This window comes from Rattus norvegicus, chromosome 5 (assembly GCF_036323735.1).
Source record: "Rattus norvegicus strain BN/NHsdMcwi chromosome 5, GRCr8, whole genome shotgun sequence".
Taxonomy (NCBI): domain Eukaryota; kingdom Metazoa; phylum Chordata; class Mammalia; order Rodentia; family Muridae; genus Rattus; species Rattus norvegicus.
The window spans coordinates 17034397-17061541 of record NC_086023.1 but is presented as its reverse complement, the minus strand read 5'-3'; the positions used below and the strand labels follow the sequence as shown (position 1 = coordinate 17061541).

Below are 27145 nucleotides of genomic sequence, written 5' to 3'. Positions count from 1 at the left end.
TATACAGCCACCAAAAGTAGACAAGTTTGAGGAATTTAAAAAATGTACACTGAAAGGGACTGGATATAGATCTCTCCTGAGAGACACATCCAGAGCATGTCCAATACAGAGGTGAATGCTATCAGCAAACCACTGAACTAAGAACAGGACCCCCTTGTGGGGAATTAGAGGAAGTACTAAAAGAGTTGAAGGAGCTTACAACCCCATAAGAACAGCAATGCCAGCCAACCAGAGCTTCCAAGGACTAAACCACTACCAAAAACTATACATGGACTGACCCAGGGCTCCAACTGCATATGTAGCAGAGAATAGCCTTTTTAGGGCACAAGTGGAAGGGGAAGCCCTTGGTCCTGCCAAGGTTGGACCCCCAGTGCAGGGGAATATGGGGGGACAGTAAGGGGGATGTATGGGGAGAATACCCCTATGTGGGATGGGAGGAGAGAGGATGGGGGCTTATGGACAGGAAACTGGAAAGGGGAATAACATTTGAAATGTAAGTAAAGAAATATAGCTAATAAAAAATTTTAAAAAACGACAAGATATTTCATGTTCATGGATTGGTAGGACTAATATAACAAAAATAGCCATGCCACCAAAAGCAACCTATAGATTTAATGTAATCCCTATCAAAATTCTACAATTCTTCACAGAAATTGAAAGATGAATTTTCAGTTTCATGTGGAAACACACACACGCAAGAGAAAGCAAGGAAACTTAAAACAGGATAGCTAAAAAGTAAATAATAATAATAATAATACTTCTAGAGGTTTTGCCATCCTTGATCTCAAAGTGTACAAAAAGAGTTATAACAAAAACAGCATGGTTTCAGCATAGAGACACATGAATTGATTAATGAAAGCAACTTCGAGCTTCAGACATGAGTTCACACATGTATGATTTTTGGTACAGAAACCAGAAACACCCTCGAAAAATGACAGCATCTTCAACAAATGGTGCTAGTCAAGTCCAAATGGATCAAGGATCACAACTTAATGGCAGATAAACTGGATCTGACAGAAAAGAGTGTGGGAAGTAGTTTTGAACTCATTGTCAGAGGAAAATACTTTTTGAACAGAGCACCATTAGCACAATTAATAAATGGTACCTTTGAACAGCCACATCCTTTGGTAAAGTAGGAACTTACAGAATGGGAATTATTTTATTTACCATATCAGATAGAGGGCTAATATTTAAAATCTATAAGGAACTGAAAAAAAAAACACGGGACATTAAGTAAAGAACCCAACTTAAATTGGGGTACAATATAAACAATTTTCAAAAGATGAAGCATAACTGCCTGAGAAGAACTTAAGGAAATGATCAGCATTGTTAATCACCAGGGAAATGTAAATAAAACTACTTGGAGATATCATATTACACCAGTCAAAATGGTTAAGATCAATGAAACAAATGGCAACAAATACTAACAAGGATGTGGAGTAAGGGAGGCACTCATACATTGCAAGTAGAGTAGGAGTGTAAACTTGTAAATCCACTAATGAAGTCAGTGTAATAGTTCATTAGGATGATTTACCTCAAGATACAGCTATTATCACGCTTGGGCATAAACCTAAAAGATTCAACCATGATCATTGTTTCTCTATTCATAATAGAGAGAAATTAAAATTAGCCTAGATGTCTGTTAGTAAAAGAATAAAAGATGAAAGGATAAATAAAGAAAATGTGGTACATTTACCCAATGGAATTATTACTCAAATTGAAATAAGGAAATTCTCAGTAAATGGATGGAGCTTGAAAAAGATAAACATCCCGAGTGAGATAAACAAGTTCCAGAGAGACAAATATGGTATATATTCACTTATATATGATATAAGCTGCTAAGTCTTCAATAAGTAGGCTATTATTAGTATAACACAGAGATTATACATAGAGTAAGGTTCAAGTGGGCAGGGATGGATCAACTTTGGAAGGGAAATAGAATAGTTTTGGCTGAACAGTGAATGACTTGTGTACAAGATCAACAAGATCAAATGAATAGGGGGAGGGAAGAGGGAGTAAGTGAAGGAATATGGAAAGTGATTGCTAAAACTAAAGACCACTTGAAAGTTTTTGTGGAAACCAAATAAGTAGAAGCTCCTTAAAATATATATGTATATGAAAAATATGAATAGAATCAACAGATAATGGGCAAGACAAAGGCCCAATTAGACATCTCACATCAACAAGTGAAACCTCTAGTTCTGGGAATGTGTTACATTTAATTGAGTTATTGGCCTGGACACCCCAAGTAACCTAATCTGTTGCCATGTCTCTTGGTTCTCTTCAAAATGGTAAGGCTGTATTGATGAAGATAAGAGCTACATTACTCATTGAATATGGAGACATTGAGCTGGTGTCTATCTACAGGTTTTATGCCTACTGACTAGTGTTTATGGTACTGGAAGGTGCTCTACTACCAGAGGAGAAAGGTAAACACTAACTCTGCTACAATTTTTTTTTCAGTCTACAATAGTTAACTGCCTGCAAGATACACGAGTGGTGCAATCCTTGTGGAACTAACCAACCACTATCCAATTGGATTTAAGGCCTACTCCATGAGACAGAACCCATAACCAATACTGTTTGAGTGGCCAAGGACTAAGACTAGATAGGCAAGGGACCTAAGGGAAATCCAAATCCTCCTGTAGTGTATGGAAACAAATACAGAGACCTACATCTCTACAAGATACACAGAGTGATAGACCTGGAGCACTCAGTCCTAAATTGATGTCTCCATCAATTTCCTCCCCTTGGGGATCTGGGAACCCTGTGGAAGAGGAGGCAGAAAGATTGTAAGAGCCAGTGGGGATGGAGAAAGCAAAGGAAACAAGGGCTTCTAAACATAGCAGGACAGATTTACTTATGAACTCACAAAATCTGTGACAGCATGCACGATCCCTACATGAGCCAGGTGGGATCCCTGAGGTGAGAGGGGAAGTGGACATAAGGTCCTATCTCTTACCCAGGATCTATCTCCAATTGATAGCCATTCACAAAGGACATTCTAATTTTCTCCAATGGATATACAAATAACTCTTAAGGACAGACTCCTTACTCGGCAGTAGATGGCCAATACAAAGTAACCTCAATGAATATTTTGGAAGTTTCTTGTCTACATGGACAGGGCAGGGATGTGGGGGGAAGGGAAGTGAGCCTGCCCTGTATGTGAGTGTGAAAAAGATGCCTTTGTCTTCTGCAGATGGCAGTATTGGGTGGTCTAGATGGAGCAGTGCTGGAGAGCTTGCCCTGGTGTTGCAGATAAGGAGAACTGGTGCACTGACTAGCATAACTACCACCTAGGTCCAGATCCAAGGCTTTGAGATGGCCCACCCCAAAATCTGCATCATCTGTGAGCTGCTAGGACACATGAAAGGGCCTGTTCTGCTAATCCAAAGCTGCAGGATCTCTAAAACACAGAGCAACAACAGGATAACTGGGAGGACTCCCAGTGAGGAACCAATATTGATAGTGTTGCAGAAGCCAGAGACCTCCAATCAGACTAACGACTCACTAATTGCAATGAACACTTGCAAGTGATGTGTAGGTAGAGAGGTATACTGTGCGGATGCATTGTGACATACTAGAGCTTACATGATGCTTTCTATGCTTGGTTTTATTTATTTATTGATTGATTGATTGTGTGTGTTTTCTTTTTTTTAATTGGATATTTTTTAATTTACATTTCAAATGTTATTCCCTTTCCTGGTTTCCTGTCCATAAGCCTTCTATCCCCTCCCCTTCCTCTTCCATAAGGGTGTTCCCCTCCCCATGTGTTTTTTCTTTTGACAGGGAAGGTTGGAATGGCAGAGGGAGTATATGAGGGGATGGGAAGATGAGTGGGGCTGGGGTACATCATGTGAAACTCACAAAGAATGTTAAAAAGTTTTTGTGAAAAAGACTATATTGTTTAAAAAATCTATTTTCAAAATATTTTAATACAATATATTTTGATCATTTACCTTCCCTTCTGTCAACTTCTCCCAAATTCTCATGTCTCCTATTCATAAAATTAATGCTGTTCTTCTATGTCTGAAGTCACAAAAGTAAAATAAAGCTTTCAAAACAAAAAAAAAATCAAAAGACCAATAAGACAAAAAAGAAAGTAATAATTAGCCAAAATAAAACAAAAAGCCTCCCTCAAAATCATTCAGTTTGTTTTGTGTTGGTATGAGTTCTAGAGCAGGTTTGATAGAACCTTTGAGGAAAATTGATTTTCCTTTCTTTGCCTGTGGTTAACAACTACAAATAGCTTCTTAGTTAGGGTAGGGACATTGTGTTCACTTCCCCTTTTCCTTGCTGGGATTTTGTCTGGCTTGACTATGTGCAGGTCTTCTGCTCACTACCCTGGCCTCTGTGAGTTCATATGTGCATCTCCCATTGTGTCTAGAAGACACTCTTTTCTTGGAGTCATCCATCAAATCTGGCTGTCACAATCTTTCTAGTTCCTTTTCCACAATGATCCCTGTGGCTTAAAGGTAGAGGCTTGATGAAGTCTTCATATTTAGGGCTTCATGCTCCAAAATCTCTCATATTTGAACATTGTCAAGTTGTGTGTCTTTATTTTAATTCCTACCTATTGTGAAAAGAAGCTTCGCTGGTATGTGTTGAGTGAGGTGGTGATCTATGGGTGCAGCAGTATGTTATTATTGGCACATTCCTTTAGCAGAATAATAGTAATAGGTTTTCCTCTACACCCGTGACATATATGGTGCCAGTTTCCTGACCACATTAGCAGTGTGAAGTATGAGTTTCATCTGATGGAATGGGCCTTAAATTGAGTCAGAAAGTTATTACTCCTGTAGTATTTATGCCAGTATTTACCAGTGTACTTGAAGGCCCTTAATCTGGGACTTGAGGTGGAAGACATACCTTTAATCCAGATCATTTGAGCTGGAAAAGCCCAGCAGTAATTTGTGCCATACCATATGCTGGAAGCCTATATGAGGACATGAAAGACAGTAGTTTACTTCTTTGCCTGCTTGCTCTCTCTGCTAGCAAGTCCATTCTTTAACTGGCATTAGAGCATGTGTCTTCAAGATTGCAGCATATACTGAAGACCAACTGAGACATCCAACCTCATTGATTGAGGAACTATGGGGTTCTTAGATTTTCTGTTCACAGCCAGCCATTGTTGGATTAGCTGGACCATAGCCTGTAAGTAATTCTAATAAATTCCATATATGCATATATGATGTATACATACATATATATATATATATATATATATATATATATATATATATATATAGAGAGAGAGAGAGAGAGAGAAAGAGTGAGATCTATTATATAAGTTCCGTTACTTTAGATAATCTGACTGATACAAATTTTGGTACCAGAAGTGATTCTAGAGCAAGGATGACTCTTTTAAGCCTCTGAGATAGGCTTTCCAATTTGCTAACACTTACAGTTTACCAAAGCCTCTCCAGTTACTGAAGTCTCTTCTGGGAGCTAAGAAAATACTAAATACCCATGGTGGGAACTATTTTACAAACTTAAGAAGATAAATGCATTTGTTTATCCTGATATTCCAGTTGTGGGCAGCAACATATTTGTTGACTCTGTATATGAAATGGTTGACAGTTTGGGGAAAAATAAGAAAAAAAATGATGCCAGTAAGTTGCTGTTAGCATCTCTGGATGAATTGAGAGTGGGATAGGAATGAACTTAATGATAAAATTGACTGGCCTCAGAGGCATATAAACATCTATAGAAGAATACCATTAGGAATCATTTCATTATTTTTTTTTATTTTTTTTATTATCTTGAGTATTTCTTATATACATTTCAAGTGTTATTCCCTTTCCCGGTTTCCGGACAGACATCACCCTCCCCCCTCCCCTTCCTTGTGGGTGTTCCCCTCCCAAACCTCCCCCCATTGCCACCCTCCCCGCATAGTCTAGTTCACTGGGGGTTCAGTCTTAGCAGGACCCAGGGCTTCCCCTTCCACTGGTGCTCTTACTAGGATATTCATTGCTACCTATGGGGACAGAGTCCAGGGTCAGTCCATGTATAGTCTTTAGGTAGTGGCTTAGTCCCTGGAAGCTCTGGTTGCTTGACATTGTTGTACTTTTGGGGTCTCGAGCACCTTCAAGCTCTTCCAGTTCTTTCTCTGATTCCTTCAACGGGGGACCTATTCTCAGTTCAGTGGTTTGCTGCTGGCATTCGCCTCTGTATTTGCTGTATTCTGGCTGTGTCTCTCAGGAGCGATCTACATCCGGCTCCTGTCGGTCTGCACTTCTTTGCTTCATCCATCTTGTCTAATTGGGTGGCTGTATATGTATGGGCCACCTGTGGGGCAGGCTCTGAATGGGTGTTCCTTCCGTCTCTGTTTTAATCTTTGCCTCTCCCTTCCCTGCCAAGGGTATTCTTTTTCCTCATTTAAAGAAGGAGTGAAGCATTCACATTTTGATCATCCGTCTTGAGTTTCCTTTGTTCTAGGAATCTAGGGTAATTCAAGCATTTGGGCTAATAGCCACTTATCAATGAGTGCATACCATGTATGTCTTTCTGTGAGTGGGTTAGCTCACTCAGGATGATATTTTCCAGTTCCAACCATTTGCCTACGAATTTCATAAACTCGTTGTTTTTGATAGCTGAGTAATATTCCATTGTGTAGATGTACCACATTTTCTGTATCCATTCCTCTGCTGAAGGGCATCTGGGTTCTTTCCAGTTTCTGGCTATTATAAATAAGGCTGCGATGAACATAGTGGAGCACGTGTCTCTTTTATATGTTGAGGCATCTTTTGGGTATATGCCCAAGAGAGGTATGGCTGGATCCTCAGGCAGTTCAATGTCCAATTTTCTGAGGAACCTCCAGACTGATTTCCAGAATGGTTTTACCAGTCTGCAATCCCACCAACAATGGAGGAGTGTTCCTCTTTCTCCACATCCTCGCCAGCATCTGCTGTCACCTGAGTTTTTGATCTTAGCCATTCTCACTGGTGTGAGGTGAAATCTCAGGGTTGTTTTGATTTGCATTTCCCTTATGACTAAAGATGTTGAACATTTCTTTAGGTGTTTCTCAGCCATTCGGCATTCCTCAGCTGTGAATTCTTTGTTCAGCTCTGAACCCCATTTTTTAATAGGGTTATTTGTTTCCCTGCGGTCTAACTTCTTGAGTTCTTTGTATATTTTGGATATAAGGCCTCTATCTGTTATAGGATTGGTAAAGATCTTTTCCCAATCTGCTGCTTGTCGTTTTGTCCTAACCACAGTGTCCTTTGCCTTACAGAAGCTTTGCAGTTTTATGAGATCCCATTTGTCGATTCTTGATCTTAGAGCATAAGCCATTGGTGTTTTGTTCAGGAAATTTTTTCCAGTGCCCATGTGTTCCAGATGCTTCCCTAGTTTTTCTTCTATTAGTTTGAGTGTGTCTGGTTTGATGTGGAGGTCCTTGATCCACTTGGACTTAAGCTTTGTACAGGGTGATAAGCATGGATCGATCTGCATTCTTCTGCATGTTGCCCTCCAGTTGAACCAGCACCATTTGCTGAAAATGCTATCTTTTTTCCATTGGATGGTTTTGGCTCCTTTGTCAAAAATCAAGTGACCATAGGTGTGTGGGTTCATTTCTGGGTCTTCAATTCTATTCCATTGGTCTATCTGTCTGTCTCTGTACCAATACCATGCAGTTTTTATCACTATTGCTCTGTAATACTGCTTGAGTTCAGGGATAGTGATTCCCCCTGAAGTCCTCTTATTGTTGAGGATAGCTTTAGCTATCCTGGGTTTTTTGTTATTCCAGATGAATTTGCAAATTGTTCTGTCTAACTCTTTGAAGAATTGGATTGGTATTTTGATGGGGATTGCATTGAATCTGTAGATTGCTTTTGGTAAAATGGCCATTTTTACTATATTAATCCTGCCAATCCATGAGCATGGGAGATCTTTCCATCTTCTGAGGTCTTCTTCAATTTCTTTCCTCAGTGTCTTGAAGTTCTTATTGTACAGATCTTTTACTTGCTTGGTTAAAGTCACACCGAGGTACTTTATATTATTTGGGTCTATTATGAAGGGTGTCGTTTCCCTAATTTCTTTCTCGGCTTGTTTCTCTTTTGTATAGAGGAAGGCAACTGATTTATTTGAGTTAATTTTATACCCAGCCACTTTGCTGAAGTTGTTTATCAGCTTTAGTAGTTCTCTGGTGGAACTTTTGGGATCACTTAAATATACTATCATGTCGTCTGCAAATAGTGATATTTTCACCTCTTCTTTTCCGATCTGTATCCCCTTGATCTCCTTTTGTTGTCTGATTGCTCTGGCTAGAACTTCAAGAACTATATTGAATAAGTAGGGAGAGAGTGGGCAGCCTTGTCTAGTCCCTGATTTTAGTGGGATTGCTTCAAGTTTCTCTCCATTTAGTTTAATGTTAGCAACTGGTTTGCTGTATATGGCTTTTACTATGTTTAGGTATGGGCCTTGAATACCTATTCTTTCCAGGACTTTTATCATGAAGGGGTGTTGAATTTTGTCAAATGCTTTCTCAGCATCTAATGAAATGATCATGTGGTTCTGTTCTTTCAGTTTGTTTATATGATGGATCACGTTGATGGTTTTCCTTATATTAAACCATCCCTGCATGCCTGGGATGAAGCCTACTTGATCATGGTGGATGATTGTTTTGATGTGCTCTTGAATTCGGTTTGCCAGAATTTTATTGAGTATTTTTGCGTCGATATTCATAAGGGAAATTGGTCTGAAGTTCTCTTTCTTTGTTGGGTCTTTGTGTGGTTTAGGTATAAGAGTAATTGTGGCTTCATAGAAGGAATTCGGTAGGGCTCCATCTGTTTCAATTTTGTGGAATAGTTTGGATAATATTGGTATAAGGTCTTCTATGAAGGTTTGATAGAATTCTGCACTAAACCCGTCTGGACCTGGGCTCTTTTTGGTTGGGAGACCTTTAATGACTGCTTCTATTTCCTTAGGAGTTATGGGGTTGTTTAACTGGTTTATCTGTTCCTGATTTAACTTCGGTACCTGGTATCTGTCTAGGAAATTGTCCATTTCCTGAAGATTTTCAAGTTTTGTTGAATATAGGTTTTTATAGTAAGATCTGATGATTTTTTGAATTTCCTCTGAATCTGTAGTTATGTCTCCCTTTTCATTTCTGATTTTGTTAATTTGGACGCACTCTCTGTGTCCTCTCGTTAGTCTGGCTAAGGGTTTATCTATCTTGTTGATTTTCTCAAAGAACCAACTTTTGGTTCTGTTGATTCTTTCTATGGTCCTTTTTGTTTCTACTTGGTTGATTTCAGCTCTGAGTTTGATTATTTCCTGCCTTCTACTCCTCCTGGGTGTATTTGCTTCTTTTTGTTCTAGAGCTTTTAGGTGTGCTGTCAAGCTGCTGACATATGCTCTTTCCTGTTTCTTTCTGCAGGCACTCAGCGCTATGAGTTTTCCTCTTAGCACAGCTTTCATTGTGTCCCATAAGTTTGGGTATGTTGTACCTTCATTTTCATTAAATTCTAAAAAGTTTTTAATTTCTTTCTTTATTTCTTCCTTGACCAGGTTATCATTGAGTAGAGCATTGTTCAATTTCCACGTATATGTGGGCATTCTTCCCTTATTGTTATTGAAGACCAGTTTTAGGCCGTGGTGGTCCGTTAGCACGCATGGGATTATTTCTATCTTTCTGTACCTGTTGAGGCCCGTTTTTTGACCACTTATATGGTCAATTTTGGAGAAAGTACCATGAGGAGCTGAGAAGAAGGTATATCCTTTTGCGTTAGGATAGAATGTTCTATAAATATCCGTTAAGTCCATTTGGCTCATGACTTCTCTTAGTCTGTCTACATCTCTGTTTAATTTCTGTTTCCATGATCTGTCCATTGATGAGAGTGGGGTGTTGAAATCTCCCACTATTATTGTGTGAGGTGCAATGTGTGTTTTGAGCTTTAGTAAGGTTTCTTTTACATATGTAGGTGCCCTTGTATTTGGGGCATAGATATTTAGGATTGAGAGTTCATCTTGGTGGATTTTTCCTTTGATGAATATGAAGTGTCCTTCCTTATCTTTTTTGATGACTTTTAGTTGACAATTGATTTTATTTGATATTAGAATGGCTACTCCAGCTTGCTTCTTCTGACCATTTGCTTGGAAAATTGTTTTCCAGCCTTTCACTCTGAGGTAATGTCTGTCTTTGTCTCTGAGGTGTGTTTCCTGTAGGCAGCAGAATGCAGGGTCCTCGTTGCGTATCCAGTTTGTTAATCTATGTCTTTTTATTGGGGAGTTGAGGCCATTGATATTGAGAGATATTAAGGAATAGTGATTATTGCTTCCCGTTATATTCATATTTGGAAGTGAGGTTATGTTTGTGTGCTTTCATTCTCTTTGTTTTGTTGCCAAGATGATTAGTTTCTTGCTTCTAGGGTATAGCTTGCCTCCTTATGTTGGGCTTTACCCTTTATTATCCTTTGTAGTGCTGGACTTGTAGAAAGATATTGTGTAAATTTGGTTTTGTCTTGGAATATCTTGGTTTCTCCATCTATGTTAATTGAGAGTTTTGCAGGATACACTAACCTGGGCTGGCATTTGTGTTCTCTTAGGGTCTGTATGACATCAGTCCAGGATCTTCTGGCCTTCATAGTTTCTGGCGAAAAGTCTGGTGTGATTCTGATAGGTCTGCCTTTATATGTTACTTGACCTTTTTCCCTTACTGCTTTTAATATTCTTTCTTTATTTTGTGCATTTGGTGTTTTGACAATTATGTGACGGGAGGTGTTTCTTTTCTGGTCCAATCTATTTGGAGTTCTGTAGGCTTCTTGTATGCCTATGGGTATCTCTTTTTTTAGGTTAGGGAAGTTTTCTTCTATGATTTTGTTGAAGATATTTACTGGTCCTTTGAGCTGGGAGTCTTCACTCTCTTCTATACCTATTATCCTTAGATTTGATCTTCTCATTGAGTCCTGGATTTCCTGTATGTTTTGGACCAGTAGCTTTTTCTGCTTTACATTATCTTTGACAGTTGAGTCAATGATTTCTAGGGAATATTCTGCTCCCGAGATTCTCTCTTCCATCTCTTGAATTCTGTTGGTGAAGCTTGTATCTACAGCTCCTTGTCTTTTCTTTTGATTTTCTATGTCCAGGGTTGTTTCCATGTGTTCTTTCTTGATTGCTTCTATTTCCATTTTTAATTCCTTCAACTGTTTGATTGTGTTTTCCTGGAATTCTTTCAGGGATTTTTGCGATTCCTCTCTGTAGGCTTCTACTTGTTCTCTAAGGGAGTTCTTTATGTCTTTCTTGAAGTCCTCCAGCATCATGATCAAATATGATTTTGAAACTATGTCTTGCTTTTCTGGTGTGTTTGGATATTCCGTGTTTGCTTTGGTGGGAGAATTGGGCTCCGATGATGCCATGTAGTCTTGGTTTCTGTTGCTTGAATACCTGCGCTTGCCTCTCGCCATCAGATTATCTCTAGTGTTACTTTGTTCTGCTATTTCTGACAGTGGCTAAACTGTCCTATAAGCCTGTGTGTCAGGAGTGCTGTAGACCTGTTTTCCTGTTTTCTTTCAGCCAGTTATGGGGACAGAGTGTTCTGCTTTCGGGCGTGTAGTTTTTCCTCTCTACAGGTCTTCAGCTGTTCCTGTGGGCCTGTGTCTTGAGTTCACCAGGCAGGTTTCTTGCAGGGGAAAAGTTGGTCCTACCTGTGGTTCCAAGGCTCAAGTTTGCTCGTGGGGTACTGCCTAAGTCCTCTCCGCTGTGGCAGCAACCGGGAAAATCTGTGCCGCTCCTTCCGGGAGCCTCCGTGCACCAGGGTTTCAGATGACGTTTGGTGTTTTCCTCTGGCGCCTGGATGTGCACAGAGTGCAGTCTCTTCTGGTTTCCCAGGCGTGTCTGCCTGTCTGAAGGTTCAGCTCTCCCTCCCACGGGATTTGGTTGCAGAGAACTGTTTATCCGGTCTGTTTCCTTCAGGTTCCGGCAGTGTCTCAGGCGCAGGGGTCCTGCCGCTCCCGGGCCCTCCCCTATGGGAACCCAGAGGCCTTATACAGTTGCCTCTTGGGCCAGGGATGTGGGCAGGGGTGGGCAGTGTTGGTGGTCTCCTCCGCTCTGCAGCCTCAGGAGTGCCCACCTGATCAGGCGGTGAGGTCTCTCTCCCACGGGGTTTGGGAGCAGAGAGCTGCTGCGGTCCGGGATCCGCCGGTGTGGGACTTCCGGTAAACACATGAAGTGCCCGGCCTTAGAGGAATTTTGCCTCTGTGTGTCCTGAGTTCACCAGGCAGGTTTCTTGCAGGGGAAAAGTTGGTCCTACCTGCAGTTCCAAGGCTCAAGTTTGCTCGTGGGGTACTGCCTAAGTCCTCTCCGCTGTGGCAGCAACCGGGAAGATCTGCGCCGCTCTTTCCAGGAGCCTCCGTGCACCAGGGTTCCAGATGGCGTTTGGTGTTTTCCTCTGGCGCCTGGATGTGCACAGAGTGCAGTCTCTTCTGGTTTCCCAGGCGTGTCCGCCTCTCTGAAGGTTCAGCTCTCCCTCCCACGGGATTTGGGTGCAGAGAACTGTTTATCCGGTCTGTTTCCTTCAGGTTCCGGCAGTGTCTCAGGCGCAGGGGTCCTGCCGCTCCCGGGCCCTCCCCTATGGGAACCCAGAGGCCTTATACAGTTGCCTCTTGGGCCAGGGATGTGGGCAGGGGTGGGCAGTGTTGGTGGTCTCCTCCGCTCTGCAGCCTCAGGAGTGCCCACCTGATCAGGCGGTGAGGTCTCTCTCCCACGGGGTTTGGGAGCAGAGAGCTGCTGCGGTCCGGGATCCGCCGGTGTGGGACTTCCGGTAAACACATGAAGTGCCCGGCCTTAGAGGAATTTTGCCTCTGTGTGTCCTGAGTTCACCAGGCAGGTTTCTTGCAGGGGAAAAGTTGGTCCTACCTGCAGTTCCAAGGCTCAAGTTTGCTCGTGGGGTACTGCCTAAGTCCTCTCCGCTGTGGCAGCAACCGGGAAGATCTGCGCCGCTCTTTCCAGGAGCCTCCGTGCACCAGGGTTCCAGATGGCGTTTGGTGTTTTCCTCTGGCGCCTGGATGTGCACAGAGTGCAGTCTCTTCTGGTTTCCCAGGCGTGTCCGCCTCTCTGAAGGTTCAGCTCTCCCTCCCACGGGATTTGGGTGCAGAGAACTGTTTATCCGGTCTGTTTCCTTCAGGTTCCGGCAGTGTCTCAGGCGCAGGGGTCCTGCCGCTCCCGGGCCCTCCCCTACGGGAACCCAGAGGCCTTATACAGTTGCCTCTTGGGCCAGGGATGTGGGCAGGGGTGGGCAGTGTTGGTGGTCTCCTCCGCTCTGCAGCCTCAGGAGTGCCCACTTGATCAGGCGGTGAGGTCTCTCTCCCACGGGGTTTCCATTTCATTATTTTTTAATCAGTTATGTTTGGTTCTACCCTAGGTCTGTGAGCCATACCGATTCCAATTCCTGGCCATCCAGGCATTGCCAGGATGGTTTCCTTGGGCCTCAAGTTATATCAGTTATTGGTTGGCTTAGAAGAGAATCTTCTCTTCAGCAGCTACAGAGCTCAAATTGCAGAAAATCAAACTGAATCCCTAATCATAAGGTTGGCTGAAGTAGGGCAAAAATTCAACTCACAGACTTGGAAGGTGTCAGCTAAAGTAAGGGCATTAATTGACAAAGAGTGGGGTTCAGTAACTTGGGATGAGGATGTGTGAGAAGATCTTATTAAAACTGAGAACTTTGAACCTTCAGATTCTCAAAGGCTTAACTCGCCTGAGGAAGCAGTTTCTCCAACCATAGTTCCAACTTCTTTTGCCCTGACTGAGAAAATTAATTTTTCATTGTCCGCTAAACCAGCAGTGACTTCTCTGAAGAAAATGACAGGCAATATAATCTCTCTAAGGCTCACTAGTAATTACCTCTAGTCCTAAAATAAAAATAAAAGGTATCAAAAGTTTCTTTGATCGGTTGGCCGGAGCATTTGTCGAATGATGGCATACTGACCAGGTGTTGGAGATGCCTGATTGTCCCCGCCAGTGGGGACACAGTTATTCAGGGTCCCGAAGGGGCGCTACCCTTGGGCCTAAATGGGGGGCGAGAGAAGAAGGAGACCAAGCAAAAGTTCTGTTGTCAAGGTCTCGTTTATTGGGATGAACGTTACAGCTTTTAAGGCTTTCAGGTAGGGGAAGTGACCTTTGTGAAACATGAAGGAGGGGGAAATGAGGGTATAGGCAGTGATAGCTGGAGGCAAAGAGGTCAGGCGATGAGGTCAGGTGGTGGAGACACTGAGTGTTGACTGAGGAGATAACTGGTATCTGCTCGAGCTGAGGCATCCCTTGAATGTTATCTTCCTGTGCCATAAATTCATGGGAGAGGCTTTCATTCAACAATCTTAAGGCTTATGGCAGTCATCTTAGGGGTGAGTCTCTGTGGCCAAACAGCCCAGAGTCACCTAGTCACTTTGAGCCATGCAGTCAAAAAGCGGCTAGGCTCAAATCCAATACGGCTCCGTGCATCTCCCCCATTTTTCTTTTTTAAAAGACCATTAGGTGGAAGTAGTGGTCTGAGAGAGATCAGACATGCCTCACAGAGTGCCCAGCTCGGCCATGGTGAGCCACTCTTGCAGTTAGGACTGCACCCCAATGGCTAGGAATGAACTTATGCTGTAACACACCGTTCTGGGCTATACGTGTGTGTTTATTGGGGGAGAAACTGGGCAGAGGAGCATTTGACCAGCCCGTACATTTAAACGGGGTGTAGCCACCTCTGTCTTAGGATCGACCTCTCGAACCCCAGCCTTATCCGTCATAGGATCACCTTGTCGCCCGCAAGGCACCATGTCTTAGATTGGTCAAGGGTCAGAGGAAGTTGCCCGTCCCTGAGGATAGCTACATTGGATCATCTTCTCATTCCTCTTACTTGAGCCCAGGGGCGAAAGAGTAGGGGCCAGATGGCATTAATATAAGAGATTGTGGAAATTGAGCCTCTCCCAATAAGTAGTGGGCACCTCATCTGGTTCTCCTCAGCTGCTATGGCCATACCACCAAGGGCCTAGTCAAGCCTCTCCTGTAATAAAATTTAGAATTCCCAATTGTTAGCAACTACTCCAGAAAGTTCACCCACTGTGCTTGCCTAACAATAGATTGGGGGAGGGTAACTCCAGACACTGCAGACACAATGGCTGCAGCAGTAATGGCTGCTACAATAGCAGCGAAAGTGAAGTGCCAAGGTCTTTCCCAGGACAGTTCAGGATCGGTCATTCTTCTCTGGAACAAGCAGGCAATGGAACCATGTCTGAGATCTGCAGAACCAGGGCAGAGTTCTCCAGTCCACAGCAGCTTCACGCAGATGGCATTCCTGTGAAGCTACAGACTGCAAAATGACAACACCAGTTAAGGCAGCAAGAGTCGCCAGGGGAGTGAGGGGGGGTAGGGGTAACAGCTGGAGTCCAGTCTTCTCCAGCAAGCAGCAGCGCACAGAGAGTCGGAGCACAGGCCGAGGTGGGATGGGACACAATGACTGCAGCAACGCCAAAATCTCTGTGATGACAAAAGATGAGGGGGAATCCTCCATCTTCCTCCAAGGATACAGGAATGACTCCAGGGACCCGAACCACGAGAGCTGAATCTTCATGCTCCCAGGATCAGCATGGCTCACCAGCCACTTGGGCAGCTGGCACACTCCTGTAGCATCCTGTAGAAAAAACACAAAGATTCCCTCTTCCCCATAAAAATACCTGGTCAGGATCATGCCAATATGTGGATCTTTCTATTTCACCTAGGCAGAAGTATGCTTAGTTGTAGGATGCCATAAACTCAGAGTTTTCCTTGACATACAAATTTTAAAATTGAAATAAAAGGAGCATATTTTAGCATACAGGGATAACTCCCCTTTTTTATTTATTAAAATATTGTTAAACATTATTTATTAAGATAAGTCCTTGAGAATTAAATTGAGGACACTGAGCACTTGTATTTATAAATTGACTTTTATACCAAATTATTGTCTCCAGCATTATTGTTTTGGGTAAAGAATGAGATTTTTTGACTAATTGTTCCTATGTAAGGCCTATAATCTACCTTGATGATAATGGACTGAACCTCTGAACCTAAAGGCCAGCCCCAATCAAATGTTGTCCTTATAAGAGTTGCCTTGGTTATGGTGTCTGTTTACAGCAGTAAAACCCTAACACTGAATCTCTGAACCTGTAAGCCAGACCTGATGAAATGTTGTCCTTATAAGAGTTGCCATGGTCATGGTATCTGTTGATAGCAGTAAAACCCCAATTAAGAACCAAGGTAGTCATACTTATCATAATGGGAACTACAGACAAAGTAATGTCTATAATGTCTTAACTCAAAATGGTTTGTACAGGCAAAATGAATTTATAGTGGTAGGACTTGCATGTACCTTTGGTACTGGCTAATGAATCACAATGTTCCCAGGAATGAAATAGATAAGAAGTCTACTGAATTTTTGATTGATATGTATAATTGAGAAAATTCTCAAATGAATAACGAAAGCCTACATTGGATCATGGCAAAGAGAATGTCAGTGAATGAATCAAGTTTTTAGAACAAGAACTTCTGGAACAAAGGGATGGCTAGGTTCCTCTGAGGAAGGATCTTGGTAAAATGCCTAAACATTTAATTTGTAACTTTTCTCTAGTCCTTCCCCAGAGGAACTTACAGCCTTTTACAAGAATAATTGTTCAGTGGAGTTAGGAAACAATTAGAATTTGAGGGTTCTTTTGGATACTGGTTCTGAATTAATGCTAATTTGGGGAGATCCCAAGAAACATTGTTGCCTTCCAGTTAAAGTGCAGGCTTATGGAGTTCAAGTGATTAATGAAAAGTTTAGCTGAAGTTTGACTTAGAGTAGTTCTGGAGGGTCCACTTGTCCTATGCATATTTCCCCAGTCTCATAATAAGCGATTGGGGTAGATATACTTGGAGTTGTCAGTATTACCATGTTGGTTCCCTGACCTATGGAGTGAGGGATATTAGTGTTGGAAAGTCTAAATGGAAGCTTTTAGAGTTGCCTCTGCCAAGAAAAATAGTGAATCAAAACAGTATCACATCCCTGGAGGAATTGCAGAAATTTGTGTCATCATCAAGGACTTGAAAGATGTAGGAATGGTGTCGTGGTTCCCAACACATTTCCCTTTAATTCTCCTATCTGGCCAGTGCAGAGGATAAATGGATCTTGGAAAACGTCAGTTGACTATAGAAAATTTAATCGGTTAGTAACTCCGATTGCAGCTGCTTACCAGATGTGTCCTTACTTGAGCAAATTAACACATCTCCTGGCATATGCTGTTTTAGTTAAGGTTACTATTGCTATGGTGAAACACCATGATCAAAAGTACGTTGCAATGGAGAGGGGTTATTTGATTTGCAAATTTATATTGATGCTCATCATTGAAGGAAATCAGGACAGGATCTCAAACCTGGGCAGAAACCTGGAGGCAGAATTTGATGCAGGGGCAATGGGGAGGTGCTACTTACTGGCTTGTTCATCGTGACTCATCATAACATACTCAGTCTGGTTTCTTTAGGGAACCCATATCTTAGAGCCTGAACCACTAGTGTTCTATTCAGGAAGTTGTCTCCTGCACCAATGAGTTAAAGGCTATTTCTTTTCTATTAGATGTAGTGTATCTAGTTTTATGCCCAGGTCTTTAATCCATTTGGACTTCAGTTTTGTTCAGCATTATAAATGTGGATCTAGGTTGGGGATTTAGCTCAGTGGTAGAGCGCTTGCCTAGCAAGCGCAAGGCCCTGGGTTCGGTCCCCAGCTCTGAAAAAAAGAAAAAAAAATGTGGATCTATTTACATTCTTCTACATACAAACATCCAGTAAGACCAGCATCATTTGTTAAAATGCTTTCCTTTTCTCCATTGTATGGTTTGGCTTCTTTGTCAAAAAGCAAGTGTCCCTAGATCTGTGGGTTTACTTCTGGGTCTTCAATTTGATTCCATTGATCAACTTGTCTGTTTCCACACCAGTGCCATGGAGTTCTTCTTACTATTGCTCTGTACTACTGCTTGTGCTTAGGGATGGTGATTACTCCAGAAGTTCTTTTCATTCAGGATTGTTTTAGCTATTCCAGAGTCTTATTTTTCCACATGAAGTTGAGAATTGTTCCTTCAAGATCTGTAAAGAATTGTATAGGAGTTCTGATGGGAATTGCATTGAATCTGTCGATTGCTTTTGGTAAATTGGTCATTTTTCTCTGTATTAATCCTACTGATCTGTGACCATGAGTGATCTTTCTATCTTTTGATATCTTCTACAATTGTTTTTTCTGGAAAGAATTGTCATTAAAGTCTTTCACTTGCTTGGTTAGAATTATACCAAGGTAGTTTATATTATTTATGGCTTTTGTGAAGGGTATTGTCTTCCTAATGAAATGGAAGTTTCTGGATATGTCATGTGATGCAGACTCAGGGAATGTTTTGCTAAGACAAACTCACATGGTGTTTTGCTGAGGACACATGGTGTTTGGAGGGAGTATAAATAGGATTCAATGGATAGTGAAAGTGTGATTGCATAACTAGCCTTTCAGTGCTTCATCAGTCTCATGTCTTTGCCAATCTTCTGCTTTGTTGAGAAAGGCATGGCAGAGAACTTGTCCTGGTGTACTAGCTGGTCCTGATTGCTTTGGCTTTAGCCATCTCTCTAGCCCCTTTATTTCTTTCTTGATCCAGTGATCACTGAGTAGAGAGATGTTTAGTTTCCAGGAATGTGTCAGCTTTGTGTTTTTTCTGTGGTTGTTGAAGTCCAGCTTTAAACCATGGCGATCTGATAAGATGCATGAGGTTATTTCAATCTTCTTGTGACTATTGAGGCTTGCTTTGTAGTTGATTATATGGTCAGTTTTGAGAAGGTTCTGAGAAGTGTTCTTTGGAATTCTGGATTAAAATCATGTGACCCTGGGCTGTTTTTTTTTTTTTTTTTTGATGGGAGACTTTTAGTTATTGTTTATATTTCCTTAAGAGTTATAGGTTTGTTTAGCTAGTCCAGGGCTGGAGAGATGGCTCAGTGGTTAAGAGCACTGTCTGTTCTTCCAGAGGTCTTGAGTTCAAATCTCAGCAACCACATGGTGGCTCACAACCATATGTAATGAGATCTGATGCCTTCTACTGGTGTGTCTGAAGACAGCTACAGTGAACTTATATATAATAAATAAATAAATCTTAAAAAAAAAGAGAAACTTTTAAAATGGCTACTCCAGCTTGTTTCCTGAATGCAATTCCCTTTTCTCTGAGGTAATATCTATCTCTGTTGCTGAGATGTGTTTCTTGTACATAGAAGAATGATGGATTCTGTTTATGCATCCATTTCATTAGCCTGTATCTGTTTATTGGGGAATTGAGTCCATTGATTCTAAGAGATGTTAATGACTAATGATTAATTTTGAATTCCTGTTATGTTCATGTTGGTGATGGTTATGTGGGTGGGTGTTGTCGTGTGTGTGTGTGTGTGTGTGTGTGTGTCTGTGTGGGGTTGTGTGTTTATGTGTGTGTGCTTCTCTTCTAATGGTTTTAATCATGTGAAATTATTTCTTTTGTTTTCTTGAGTATCCAAGTTGGGTATTCTTGCCCCCCTCCCCACAAGCCCTTCACAGGGAAACAGGGCACTCTTGGGGTCTGACTAGGCTCCTTGGGTAAAGGATGATGTTTTTGATGTGTTCTTGGATTTGGTGGATTCAGTTTGCAAGTATTTTATTGAATATTTTTGCATGGATGTTGAGGAGAGAAATTGGTCTAGAATTCTTTTTGTTGACTCTTTGTATGATTTAGGTATCTGGGTGAGTTTGGCAGTGTTCCTCATGCTTCTATTTCATGAAATAGTTTGAAGAGTATTGGTATTAGTTGTTCTTTGGAATTCTGGATTAAAATCATATGGCCCTGGACTTTTTTTTCTTTTTTTTTTTTTTGATGGGAGACGACTTTTAATTATTGTTTATATTTCCTTAAGGATTATAGGTTTGTTTAGCTAATATATCTGCTCTTGATAAGCGATCTTTGGTAAGTGGTATCTGTCTAGAAAATCATCCATTTCATTAAGAGTTTACAATTTTGTTGACTACAGGTTTTTGAAATAAGACCAAATTATTTTTGAATTTCCTGTTTCTTTTCTAGTCTAATTTATTTGCTATTCTGTAAGTTTATTGTATGTTTATGGCCATCTCTTTCACTAGGTGAGGAAAGTTTTCTTCTGTGATTTTGTTGAAGATATTTCTTTGGACTGGGAATCATCTCCCTCTTCTATTCTCATTATTCTTATGCTTGGTCCCAAATTTCCTGGATGTTTTGTGTTATAAACTTTTTAGATTTTCTTTGACTGATGCATCAATTTCTTCTATTGTGTCTTCTACACTGAGAGTTTTCCCCTCTTCCATCTTTTGCATTCTGTTGGTGATACTTCCATTCATTGTTCCTGTTCTTTCTTCTAGGTTTTTTATCTCCAGGGTTGCCTCTGTTTGTTTTTTCCTTATTTCTTCTATTTTTGTTTCTGGGCCTTGAACAGTTTTATTAATTTCCTTTAATTTTTTGATTGTATATTCCTGTATTTCTTTAAGAGATTTATTTGTTTCCTATTTAATGCCTTCTTCTCCCTGTTTGATTGTATTTTCCTGTATTTCTTTAACAGACTCTTTTACTTCCTCTTTAAAGGCCCCTATCATCTTTATAACATGAGATTTAAGGTCATAGTCTTCTTCTTCAGGTGTTTTAGCATATCCAGGTCTTGCTGTAGTAGGAATGCTATGTTCTGATGGTGCCATACTACAGTGCCTCTTGTTAATTGTATTCTTATACTTACCTTTAGCCATCTGGTTGTTCCTGTTAGTCCCTGGGAGTAGCATGCTTCTGGAGACTGGTTGTCATGGGTAGTAGCAGGTCTTCCAAGAGGCAGGAAGAACTGTGGCCTGGTGAGTAGAATACAGATCCCTGATTACAGGTAGAGGTTTGGACCAGAAGATGGAACTCAGAAAGGATGGGGCAGACATTAGGACTGGTGAGTTTGCTAGGGGCCCATCAGGCTGGGGATTGGAACATGTGTGTATTACCTGGTTGTTTTGGGTGGGAGCAGGCCTCCTGGGAGGCAGGAAGATCTTTGGGCTGTGAAGCATAATGCAGATCCTCAATGGCAGGTAGTAGTGTGGACCACAGATGGAGCTCTGGAGGCATTTTATTGGTTGAGGTTCTTTCCTCACAAATGACTTTAATTTGTGTCAAGTTAACAGAAAACTATCTAGCATACACATTATATAGCTATTGATCTAGCAAATGTCTTTTTCTTAGTACCTGCCTGTAATGGCCACCAGAAACAATTTGCTTCCAGTTGGCAAGGCTGGCAGTATACATTTATAGTTTTACCTCAAGGATATATTAACTCTCCAACCCCGTGTCATAGCTTAGTTTGAAGGGATCTTGATTGTCTCTTCTACAAAATATAACATTGGTGTACTATATGGATTACATTATGCTGAGTGAACCAAATTTGCAGGAGGTCGGAACCATTTTGTGCTCCTTTATAACATATATGCACATTAGAGGGTGGGAAATAAATCTAGCTAAAATTGAAGGGCCTTCTACCTTAGTGAAATTTTTAGGAATCCAATGGTATAGGACATGCAGAGATATTCCTTCTAAGATAAAGGATAAATTATTGCATTTGGCCCCTTCTACAATAAAAAAACATGCATGTTAAGTGAGTCTATTTGAAATCTGGAGTGATGTATGCAATAGGACCAGAGCCAGTCATGAAGATATAAGTAAGTTATATGAAGAAGTTGCCTAGATGCCTGTGGTTTCTACTCCTGTCATAATACCCCATGCCAAGCATGCATGGGGTGCAGAAACCATGGAAGGGCATTAATTACTGGCTTGCTCATCATGACTTGCTCAGCTTGCTTTCTTTTCTGACCTTTTTAAATATTCATTTTTCTCTCATTCATTACATTAAAACTAAAATTTCTTCCCTGTCTAATCCTTCTAATTTCTTCTTCCCTCATTCTCTCTCCCCCAAATCCATTCCTCTCATTTCCCTTCAGAAGAAAACAGTCCTCCCAAGAGATCAACTAAACATGACATAAGAAGTTAAAATAAAACTAAGTACAAATCCTTATCAAAGATGGACAAGGCAATCCAGTAGGAGAAAAAGGTTCCCAAGAACAGACAAAGGAGTCAGAGACACATCTTACTCCCTCTGTTAGGCATCCCACAAGAACGTTAAGCTACACAACCATATGGTACATGCAGAGGACCTAGTGTAGGGTCCTAGATCTACATGGTGGAGTGTTCCATGTTTGTCACTTTAGTCTCTATGAGCTTCTATGAGCCCCACTTTGATTGTGTGGGCATTATGCTCTTATGGTATCTTTCACCTCTCTGGCTTCTACAACCCCTTTTTGTGGTGTTTACTGAGCTCTGCCTAAAGTTTGGCTATGGGTCTCTACATCTGCTCATATCAGTTGCTAGATTAGCACTCTCTGATGACTTTTGGGCTAGGCACTGGTCTATAAGTATAGCAAAATATCATTAGTAATTTTATTTTTCTTTTGTCAATTGTATTTGGTTCTATCCTTGGTTTCTGTGATATCCAGCCTCTGGTTCCAGGCTATCCAGGCAAGGTCAGGCATAGGTTACCTCTTGTGGTGTTGGTCTCAGGTTAGCCTAGTCATTGGATGGCCTCTCCCAGAAGCCCTGAGTCACCATTGCCCCAGCACGTCTTCTAGGGAGGGAACATTTGGATCATAAATTTTGGGGCTGGGTTGGTGTCCCAGTTACACCAGTAGGAGCCTAGCCTGGTTACAGAAGACAATTGGTTCGGGCTCTGCATTGTCTATTACTAGAAGCCTTCATTGGAGCCAACCTTAGAGATTCCAGGCAGTTTCCACTGCTATATCACCATATCACCCCTCAAATACTCCTAATTCCAGTTGTCTTTCCCAATACTCTCTCCCTTTGCCCTTCCCCTGTTCCTCTTGTTCTTATCTCCACCTGTCCCAGTCCACTAGCAAAATCTGTTTTATTTTCCCTTCCCCTAATGCATGTCACTCACTCCCCATCCCTGAAACCCTCCTTGTTACTTAACTTCTTTGGGTCTGTGGCTTGTAGCATGACTATCCCTTACTTAACAGTCAATATCCATTTAAAAGTGTGATTATACCATATATGTCATTTTGGGTCTGTGTTACCTCACTCAGGATAAAATTTTCTGGTACCATCCATTTCCCTGCACATATCATGATGTCTCGTAGTGTTTTTGATCTTAGCCATTCTGACAGGTATAAGATCAAATCTTATAGTAGTTTGGATTTTCATTTTTCTGATGGCTGAGAATATTGCTGTTAACACCCAGTTCTAGCATATTTGGACCTCCAGATGTCCAGTCTCCTCATCCAACAGTGGCTAACTAGTAAGAATCCCTACCCTTCCCAGCCTAAGCAGTCCCCAGGTTACCAATGATAATGGTTGAGTTTCCAATGTTCTTGTGCTGCCTTGTGGCTTGGGAGACTGCACTCCAGCACAACTTTCATTAGTTACAGTGGATTCCTTTGGACAGCCAAGAGGATGTACTGTTCATTTCAGTTTGGTTGTAAGTTTTTCTTTCACTTTTGGTGGCTATACTGTCACAATCCAGTTTCTTTTCAGGCTTTCTCCTCAGGCAATTGGCTCACTCTTGGTGACTGAGCTTGAGTCACCCCTTCCAAAAGTCTCCATAGGGCTATATAGGTCTTGACCCTAGCCCAGGGTCTCCATTAGCATCTCCATCTGAAAGCTCCAACACACACTCAAAATTACTAATACATCTTAACACTCGGAAATAGCTCTTGTACTTCCTAAAAACCAAATAAAATGAAAACCTTTACAATTTTATGGGCATAAGAATAGAAACACGGAGAGATAGTTCTTTTCCCTATCTGAGACATCCCACATCTTTACGGGCCCCTACTCCCCCTCTCCCAGATATCCTAGGTTTCCCCTTGTCCCCCTTGCTTGCTTCTAATCAGAGCTCTAAACTTTCTCCTTGCATTTTTTTTTCTTTTCGGCCATTCAAACTTCTGCCCCAGCTCTGCAGGAACACTGTTACAGACTGTTGGGCACTTCATACCACAACTAGATAGCAGAATACCTACAGCTAGCCCTGTCCCTACCCCGAGTGCGAGTGCACTGCCAGTACGCCAGCCCTGCCCTACAACACGTGTTACACTGCGGTCTGGGGAAAGCTGTGCTCTCCACCTCCCGCACTCCTCAGATCTAGCTGTAACTGTGTGCCCACTTCTCCCCTTCCTCTGAGGCACTGGAGCCATAGATCATGCCTCTCAGGTTAGAACAGTTGGAGCTATCAATGGAGGCTACGACTCCATCCCTATCCCCAGATATCCCTGACCCTGGCCAAGTCCCTTGCTGCTGCCGCTGGTAAAATGGCCCACTGTCACCTGCAGCCGTTAACAGCAGCCACCTGCTTTAACCTCCAGCACCGGAAGCAGATTGCTTTCTTTTCAGATTCCGTCTCCCAGCCCCACTTCCTCCCCAAGTCTCTGTTGCTCGCGAAGCAGGGCGGGGTCTGCCTTTCCAACTGCCCTTAGCAACAGTTACCCAAACAAATCTACATCTTCCACCCATCTCCTCTGCTGTTTTGGCTCTTTCCCGCCAGTTTACACTCAGCTGGGTGCCAAAGCTCCACCTCCTCCTCCGCCTGTTCAGGGAGTTCGGGCTGCTTCAACCAGCACAACCTCCTGCTACCTCCCTCGCCGCCGCCACTCAAAAGGTCCCTGCTGTTCCTGCCCAGCCCATCTGCAGCTCCTTGTCAATGTCTTCCTTAGAATCTGATGCCAACTTCCCTTCCTTCAGTTCTCCCCGCACTCAGTTATTGTGAGGCCTTTGGTCCCAAACCTGACCCTTGGGAAAGTGACAGGTGTGGATGGCTCTGCTCCCTTTCTGAGTCCTGTTCTCTCTTGAAGAATTTACCCTATAACTTCATCTGCTGTGACCTCTATAAAGCTCCTTTCTGATAACCTCCTCCTAGAGGAATGCAAATTGGTTTGGTTCCAGACCGGGACAAAGGAGTGAAGTGCATATTTTACATATCAAAGCAGATCTGGCCTCCAGGTTCTTCCAGCATCCCTCAGTCCCTATTTGGCACACCCTGCCCCCAACCCTGAACTTTCCAGCCCAGGGGCTAGGCTGTCCTTCCCCCAGAGACACCTCCCTATATAATCCAGAAGTTTTGTGGGCTCGCGCTGCTCTCTCCCCCTTCTCTTCTCCCTTTCTTCTTTTCTTTTCCTTTTTCTCTCTCTGAGTTCACACCATTTCTCTCCTCTCTTCCTCATGTCCTCCCCTTCCCCATGGCGATTTCTTTGGCCTTGGTCCTTGGAGCCAGGGAACCGGCCCACCCAAGAGCAGCTTCCCAATAAACCTGCCTTTAATATAATCTAATCTGGTTTAAATTGCCTCATTTCCCAGGCATCGAAGAAATAACTTGTCAATATGTATTTGGGAAAAAGCCCATGAACATATAAATCAGATACACCAAACAGATCAAATTCACCCCACAGGAGCTGCAGTAGTTTCTGATGTAGAATCTAACTGAAATTATAATAACCGACATAATTGCCAGGCCAGAGACTGGTTCATTACTTGTCTCCTTTCTGGCCTGAGGGAAGAGACTAAAAGCAGTGTAAAGGTTGGATTTCAGCCTTTCAAATGCTGATTCCTATAGCTCAGAGAGTTGAATACAGTCCAGACTTTGGCATTGTTGTCTTTAAGTAGCATCCTCTATCCGTGTTTTGTAAACATTCTTCTCAGGATTGTAAACATTCACCTCCGGATTGGTCAATAAAAAGTAAATGTGACAACTATTTGGGCAGAAGAGACTAGCGTGGGATTTTCAGATTCAGGACGGGGTGGTCCAAGGGAGGGAGAGAGAGAGAGAGAGAGAGAGAGAGAGAGAGAGAGAGAGAGAGAAAATACCATGAGAAGAGGTATGGAGAGACCAGGAAGATTTTCCATGATGTCAGGATGAGAGAGCAGACATGAGGACACACACAGGCCAGAGTGAACCAGGGCAAGATCACTTTGGCAAGTCATGGGGCATTTGTCTGGTATTAACAATCTTAAAGAGTTAAAATAGCTCAGAAACTGCCCAGCCTCAGCTTACAGCTTGCTAATAAACTCAATCGGTCTTTCTGTCAATTATCTGGAACAGAATGAACAAGCATTCACAGGTAAATTACAGACTACAGTGGGCATTAGATTGCCTCCTGGGCACAACTTCCCTGGAGTCATCCAGCCTCCTGGCATCTCCCTTGTACCGGCTGGCCCTGGCAGTTGAGGACTGACAGGGCTGTGCTCTAGTATAGACCGGAATATATATACTTATCACTCCCCAGGAGCTTAGGGTCTTGCTTCATGTGTCAGGACTTCTCATCATATTTCTTCTAGATACCTGGGCCACTTGTTTAGTTTTGAGAGAATTCTCGGGTCCCATGCACTCATAGATACTTGATCCTAGTACGTTGCTTGTATCAAGACATTACTGGACCCCACCTTCCTCTCATCTGCAAACAATTCCTTAAACTTAAAATGTTCTTTCTACTCAGTCTTCCATCTCCCAGATCTATACAAACCTCTCCATCCCTACAGTTCCCAAATACATAAACACATTGGAAGACTGACTTGGCTTTGTCACTTGCCTCTACAAAACACTATCCACAGTTGACTGCGCTGTCTATGTCCTCTCACCACAGTCCCTCTACACACCTCTAAATCTAAACAAATAAGCAAACAATCTCTTGGATCCTGTCTCACAATCTAGTCTCTCCACAATCTCTTTCAACCACTAAATCTCTTCCACTGTCATGGATTGAATCCCTCCACACTTCTCTTATTTTAACTCTTTTTTTTTTTTTTCCTTTTTCTTGGAGCTGGGGACTGAACCCAGGGCCTTGCGCTTGCTAGGCAAGCGCTCTACCATTGAGTTAAATCCCTAACCCCCACGCTTCTCTTATTGAAAACTTATACTTACATTCCTCACCTGTTCTTCCTCAGCCCCTGTACTCTTAGCTTTTTGCCTCAGTGTTCCCCCACACCACTCTACACTCCTGTCCAAATATTATCAAAGACATCCAATCCCAACCCTCTCATACACAAGAGAATCCCCTCGCTTTGTCTGCTTACACTTTTTATAAGATGGCAGCTCCTTCCTG

General features: G+C 42.2%; 1 long non-coding RNA gene across 3 annotated transcripts; it reads right to left on the bottom strand.

The window, feature by feature from the left end:
* Window positions 1-14045: 14045 nt before the first annotated feature.
* On the bottom strand, window positions 14046-24631 carry LOC120102811 (uncharacterized). Of its 3 annotated transcripts, XR_010066478.1 has the most exons (4): window positions 23397-24631; window positions 20999-21109; window positions 20752-20857; window positions 14046-15642 (listed from the first exon to the last, which is right to left on the bottom strand). It is a non-coding gene; the product is annotated as an uncharacterized LOC120102811 (long non-coding RNA). The 3 variants fall into 3 exon arrangements; XR_005504572.2 differs by having other exon boundaries at window positions 14046-20857; XR_010066477.1 differs by having other exon boundaries at window positions 14046-20857; window positions 20999-24631.
* Between the last annotated feature and the right edge of the window lie 2514 nt (window positions 24632-27145).